Source organism: Rutidosis leptorrhynchoides, chromosome 3 (assembly GCF_046630445.1).
Source record: "Rutidosis leptorrhynchoides isolate AG116_Rl617_1_P2 chromosome 3, CSIRO_AGI_Rlap_v1, whole genome shotgun sequence".
Classification (NCBI taxonomy): Eukaryota; Viridiplantae; Streptophyta; class Magnoliopsida; order Asterales; family Asteraceae; genus Rutidosis; species Rutidosis leptorrhynchoides.
In genome coordinates, this window is record NC_092335.1 from 131,162,030 (window position 1) to 131,169,053 (window position 7,024).

A 7,024-nucleotide genomic window follows, 5' to 3' on the forward strand; every position below is an offset into this window, starting at 1 on the left:
ATATTGAAGGATGATGAAGAATATCGTCCATAAGGGTTTAGAGTAAGGAGCAAGATATTCGCTAAAGACTTCAGCAGGCATTGAATCATTTGGATTCTTTGAAGTCAAACTTATTCTTTGTGATTTGTCCACGGCTTCCTTCATAGTTTCGCATAATCCGCTTTCCGGTACTAAATTTTCTATTGAGTGTTTCCAATACTCCATTCTTTATCATCAAACTTTCGACGGTTAAGATCGTTTACGGTTGCCTGCGGTTTCTGCTGCTTCATTCAACTTCCTCAAAATTTGGAGTATTAATTCGTAGACTGGGTGCTTTTCAGAATTTCAGAATAAAAGATCATAAGTATAAGATATAAATGTTATATGTATTCATATATCTGTTGATGTAGACATGCTGCGAGATTTCAAAATACTGATTGCAAATTCTCGGTAATTAGAATGGCAATTCTTGTTATAAGATGTGAATGAGTATATGATAGAGTTTCAATGAGTAATAAGATTTTTTGAAAAGTCAAAGATCAATGGAGTTGCTGGCAAGTTTACTTCTAATGTGGTGGAATATAAACAGTTCCCCGGTAACGATGACGAAAGGTAAACTTATATATCAAAGTTATAATAAGGTTGTTTCGAACGAAAAATCGAAGTTGACTTGTTGAAGCTGTGACAAAATTTGCTAATTTGAAAAGAGATTGCAAAGTTATTTTCGGTAATAATAACGCTAAAGGAATTAGCACAGCTACGTGTTAAACGTTTACTCATTTTTCGAGAGTTTTCAGGTGCATAATTATATGCATTGATCTTTTCTTCCGTAGATGAAGTGCGGTTGGTTCATCCTCTCGATTGAGGTATTTTCAAGAATTATGAAAGGTTTGAACGCATATTGTAACCGTCAAAATACTAATGAGGTTTAAGATGAAATCAAGTGGCAAACTTGAAGAAATGTTTAGTTTCATATGTTATAATCAATAATTTAATTCATTTTAATTGTCCAAAGTTATTAGTCCACAGTCGATAGTCCACAATTAACAGTCCAATAATTCATATATAGTTTAATTTATAATATTCGAATTAATTAATACGTATCGTGACCCGTGTACATGCCTCAGACTCGATCACAACTCAAAGTATATATATTATTGTAGAATCAACCTCAACCCTGTATAGCTAACTCCAGCATTACTGCATATAGAGTGTCTATGGTTATTCCAAATAATATATATAGATGCGTCGATATGATATGTCAAAACCTTGTATACGTGTCCCGATATTTAAAGTGCGTAAAACAAATAACAGAAATTAAATGACGATAAATAAAATTGCGAGAATATAAATTGCGATAATTAAATTGCGATAAATAAAATGTAATCATTTAGCTAGGAACAGTTAGCTAGGAACAGTTAGCGTGGATTCTTAACAAAATTTTTCATAGTTAATTTGTTTGTTTCTAACAAATTTTATTTTGTCCAATGTTTTCTTCATTATGCCACTTGTTGGATTCTGATAGGTCAAAATCCAAATATGAAATTGAATGAAAATGGTTATTCTGCCGTGAACGGATTCATATATCTGTGGATGTAAGTAGGATAGTAAATGACTGTTGAATCAGATTCGAAGAATGTACAGTGTAACTTATTAATGTGAAATCTAAATATTCCTCGGGTATTACCTACACGTTAAAATATTTTCCTCATTAACAGTTTGTACGAAAGAATTTTTAATTACAATCTTTATGAAAACATATATACACATATATTTTCTTCAGATGTAATACAGATTTAATGAGTTAATATAATATTAATCTCATTTGTTTTACCGTTTGAACTAGAATACATAATCTCTAAAACATTAGAGATTACATAATCGTCATGTCGAACGAAGATAAATGATGTAGAACGTCATGTGGAATGATGATTATGCTCGAGGTACAGATTGTGATGTTGAAGCATGTGTTTTTGATGGTACTGGTATTGATGTTGATGAAGCTGGTACGTTTTGCACCATATTTTCCAAGGCTACAACTTGGGCGCGAAGCTCGTTGACTTCTGTTATTACTCCGGGATGATTGTCGGTAGGAACGAGCGAATGAATAAGGTTTAGAATCTGATTTATGATATAGTCGTGGTGAGATACTCTGGAAATGAGAGAGAAAATGGTGTTTTGAACAGGTTCACCGGTAATTTCTTCAGGTTCTTCGCCAAGAGGGAAATTTGGTTGATGGAAAGGATCACCTTCTTTTTGTCTCCAATGATTAAGTAGACTACGAACACATCAGACGAATTGGGGATGGCTGATTGGTTGATTCATTCTGATGACACTGCTTCCGGAGCTTAGGTGAATATCCATGTCGGAATAGCTATCGGAATAACTATCGGAATAGCTATCGAAATATGAGGGACTCGAACTGGTTGAGGGATTCATCTCGTACGGTCAGATGAAGGATTTTTGATAAGAAATAGATTATAGGATGTAGATTAGTACCCTGCAATACATAATTTACATATGCATATATAATACTAAAATCCCATAAGTTACGGAGGAATCTACGGAAGCTGTCAGGCAAAGGTAACAATAACAGATACGCTAAGATATGAATTTATCTATACACTGTCTATGCAATAGAGGCAGTAAGACATATCTAGACTAAGAATGATAAGTAGGTAATTTTCTAAGGATGATAAGCAGATGATTTCCGACTAGAATTGATAAGCAAAACTTTTGACATGCAGACACGGTCGAAGTCCAGACTCACTAATGCATCTAAACGACTATCAGTTAGACACACTAATACAAGACCTGGTTCGCTAAGACCACCGCTCTGATACCAACTGAAATGACCCGTCCTAATCCATCTAGACGAATAAATTACATTTGGTTACATCGTGAGGTACTTGACCTCTATATGATATATTTTACAAACATTTGCATTCGTTTTTAAAAGACAAACTTTCATTACATCGATAGTTAACGGCATGCATACCATTTCATAATATATCCAACTATAATTGACTTAGTAATAATCTTGATGAACTCGACGACTTGAATGCAACATCTTTTGAAATATGTCATGAATGACTCCAAGTAATATCTCTAATATGAGCAAATGCACAGCGAAAGATTTCTTTAATACCTGAGAATAAACATGCTTTCAAGTGTCAACCAAAAAGGTTGGTGAGTTCATTAGTTTATCATAAATAATCATTTCATAATTTTAATAGACCACAAGATTTCATATTTCCAATTCTCATAAACATACGTCCCATGCATAGAGACAAAAATCATTCATATGGATTGAACACTTGGTAACCGACATTAACAAGATGCATATAAGAATATCCCCTATCATTTCAGGAAATCCTTCGGACATGATAAAACAACATCGAAGTACTAAAGCATCCGGTACTTTGGATGGGTTTCGTTAGGCCCAATAGATCTATCTTTAGGATTCGCGTCAATTAGTAGATCGGTTTACTAATTCTTAGGCTACCAAGCAAAAGGGGCATATTCGGCTTCGATCATTCAACCATATAATGTAGTTTCGATTACTTGTGTCTATTTCGTAAAACATTTATAAAAATTTCGCATGTATTCTCAGCCCAAAAATATAAAGGGTAAAAAGACAAATGAAACTCACATATTGTATTTTGTAGTAAAAATACATATAACGGCATTGAACAACTGAACAATGCAGGGTTGGTCTCGGATTCACGAACCTATATCATGTGTTTATATATATATTAACACATATAATGGGAATTGAACAAATTTATTTATTATTATTAGTGATTTATATGTTATTTATGATTTATGTGTTCCTTTAATAACTTAAATATATATTCATTTTATATATCTTACTTAAAAAAATATATATATAAAAATATAGTTAGGTTATATATATTAGATATATTAATATAGTTAAACATATTTTTATATAAAGATCATTTATTTGTTAAATTAATAATTGTAGTAATACTAGATTAAGGATAATAATAATAATGATAGTAATAATAAAAATGTTAATTTTTAAAATGATAATTTTAATAAAGAAAATAACTTTAATAAAAATGATAATTTTACTAAAATGACTCTTTTAATAATAATATAGTTGTAATAATAATAATAATGATACTAGTAGTAAAAATGATAATAGTAATAATATTAATAATAGTTTTTAATAAAAATGACATTTTTAATAATAATGATAAATCATTTAATCATAGCTTAATTATATTCATAACTATTCTTATATATTATCTTAATCTTAGTTATCTCATAATACTTGAATCATATACTTCATATCATTATAATTATAATTATATCCGTCAATATATTCATCATGTTTTAAGCAATAAAAATATTAATAATACAATATTACTAACAAGTAGATAATAATAATACTAATACTAATAATACTAATAATAATAATAATAATAATAATAATAATAATAATAATAATAATAATAATAATAATAATAATAATAATAATAATAATAATAATAATAACAATAATAAAAGGAGAACTACCTTTAAAAGTTTTCCCAACAAAAATGCCCCAGACAAGGCTCGAACCCAAGACCTTTCGTTCAACCCCCAACACCTTAACCATCTAAGCTATTTCATTTTTCTATTTTAATATCATACCCGTATTTATTTATCCCATTTTTCCTTCGGTTTCTTCTTCTTCACAAGATTCAATCGATCAGAGATCATTTATCTTTTCCTAATCCTAATCACCTCATCATCTAATATCTTTATCATCATGAAAACAATTTCATAATCGCCATTTTATCATTATCGTGGACTTCATTCATCTCCCATCACCCGTTCAAATAAAGGAGCAAGTGGGTTTGATTAGGGTGTATCAACTTAGGAAGCCCACAACAATTTGGCCCAATATTTGGCATTAAAGGTTTACGGCCCAAAATAAAGGAAGAAAACTGATGGCCCTAGATAATACCCATTTAGTTTATTCGATGATGTGTTCGTATTTAAACAGATTCGGTGCCAATCTTTCCTTGGTGGTGGGTTCTTGTTGTCAGGAGAATAGGAAACACAATATAACAATTGAATGATTATCCATTCCCTTTCTCATTTTCTATCATTATTTATAATGTAACTTTAATATATCCTACTTACTATCACCACGTAGCATTATTGTTTGTGGATTTAGAACTAACACAGAAAACAAGTATTAGTGTAGCAGCAATCTCGTGGTACCATGGTGAGGTTTGAAGTTTGGTTCGAACAATGATTAACAAAACAATAGCCGGTGATTCTTGGTAATTTACGTTTGAGAGTGGTGATGGGTTGAAGAAAACAGAAAACGAAAAAAAAAAATTATATATATATATATATATATATATATATATATATATATGGATGATGATGATGGTTTAGGTTGTTGTTGTGTTCGGAATAGGAGAAAAACAAAAGGGAAGTCTAATTGGTTTTGGTGGTTTACGAATATCATGAAATAACGATAGCAGCAAAAAAAATATATCAAGCAGGTGCAGCGGTTACAGTGGTTTGTAATTTATCATGGGCTCATCATCCTCTCTATATCCTGGCCCAATTCCTTTGATCCAAAAGTAATTATCCCAAGTCCAATATATATACAAGTCCAAAACATATATGGTTGGTTTGGTGGTACAGTGGGACAACCGCAGGAAATAAAGAATCAATATATATATATATATATATATATATATATATATATATATATATATATATATATATATATATATTATAAATATATATATATATATTGGCAGCTATGAAAAGTAGGTCGACCAGAATAAAGTGGTAGGGCTGTTATATATGAAAATATAAATAAGGAGACATGAGTGGTTGGTTGTGTGTGGGTCACGAAGCAAAAGAAAACAGTAAAAGGGATTTTGATATTGAATAATTGGTAACCGAATGACAGCTGTAGGGTATTATTGGGTTTGATTTTGAGATGTTTTAACGAAACAGAAAGTCAGAAGATTGAGTTGCAGGTTTTAGAGTTCTATTCGTTATCTTTAATGATGATGGTGATCGAGTAATAAAGCAGAGAAGAAGACATGATGAAGGTTTGTTTTGAAACTAAAAATTAAATAGAAAACTGGCTTGGTTCGAATATCAGTTCAACAAGGAGGTTTTGTTTGCAGGTTTTAACATGATTTCATGATAATGGTGTTTAGTGATTTTGTTCGAACGGAACTGAAGCAAAACAGGATGGTGATCAAGAGTGATTGTGGAGGTGAAGTGGTTTTCGAATAAGCATATAAACATAACGAGTAGTAGTGGGTTGTTATGATGGTTGAAATGGTAGTGATGTTCTTGTGGGTGAGGGTTTCATTGTAGGTATAGTAGCAGCAAATAGGAGCTCGATGGGAGATAGATGGAAGTGTTTGTTCCGGTCTGAACAGGAACCGTTAAAGAGAAAGAAAGTAATATCGAACATAAAGGAGGCCATAGTAGCAGTTTAGTTGGTCGATGGTGTTTATGGCTTAATGGTGTTGTGTGGGTTAATGAAGGTTGATCGACGGTGACTATTTTGCATCTCGAAGCATGTGATATAACAAGGAAATAAGTAGTTTGCTTGTGTGTGTCTCATGAGGACTGAACCAGAAGCCGTTAATGTTGCAAGATAGTTGGGTTGATGATTGGGTGTTGGTTGTGTTTTTGCTATATCCTTTCCATATAACCATATGCTTATAATATATAGAATGGAGAAAGAGATAGATTACTTATAAAATTCAAAAGTGATCATAAATATAATATACATATATATGTAAAAGTAAAATGTGTGGGATCCAAATTAATTCACACGCATGACTATTATGAACTTAATTAAGTCCGTGATTTTAAATTTGGATTTAACATGCCGACAGTTTTAAAATACTGTATTAATTCGTACTCCGTTGATAATTAGTGGCGGATAAGAGTCTTCGGAAAAATCCCATATTTTTAAATTAACTATTTTTATTTATTTTGGTCATTATGGTATAAAATTCGATTAATAACTATTAAATAAAAATTACAT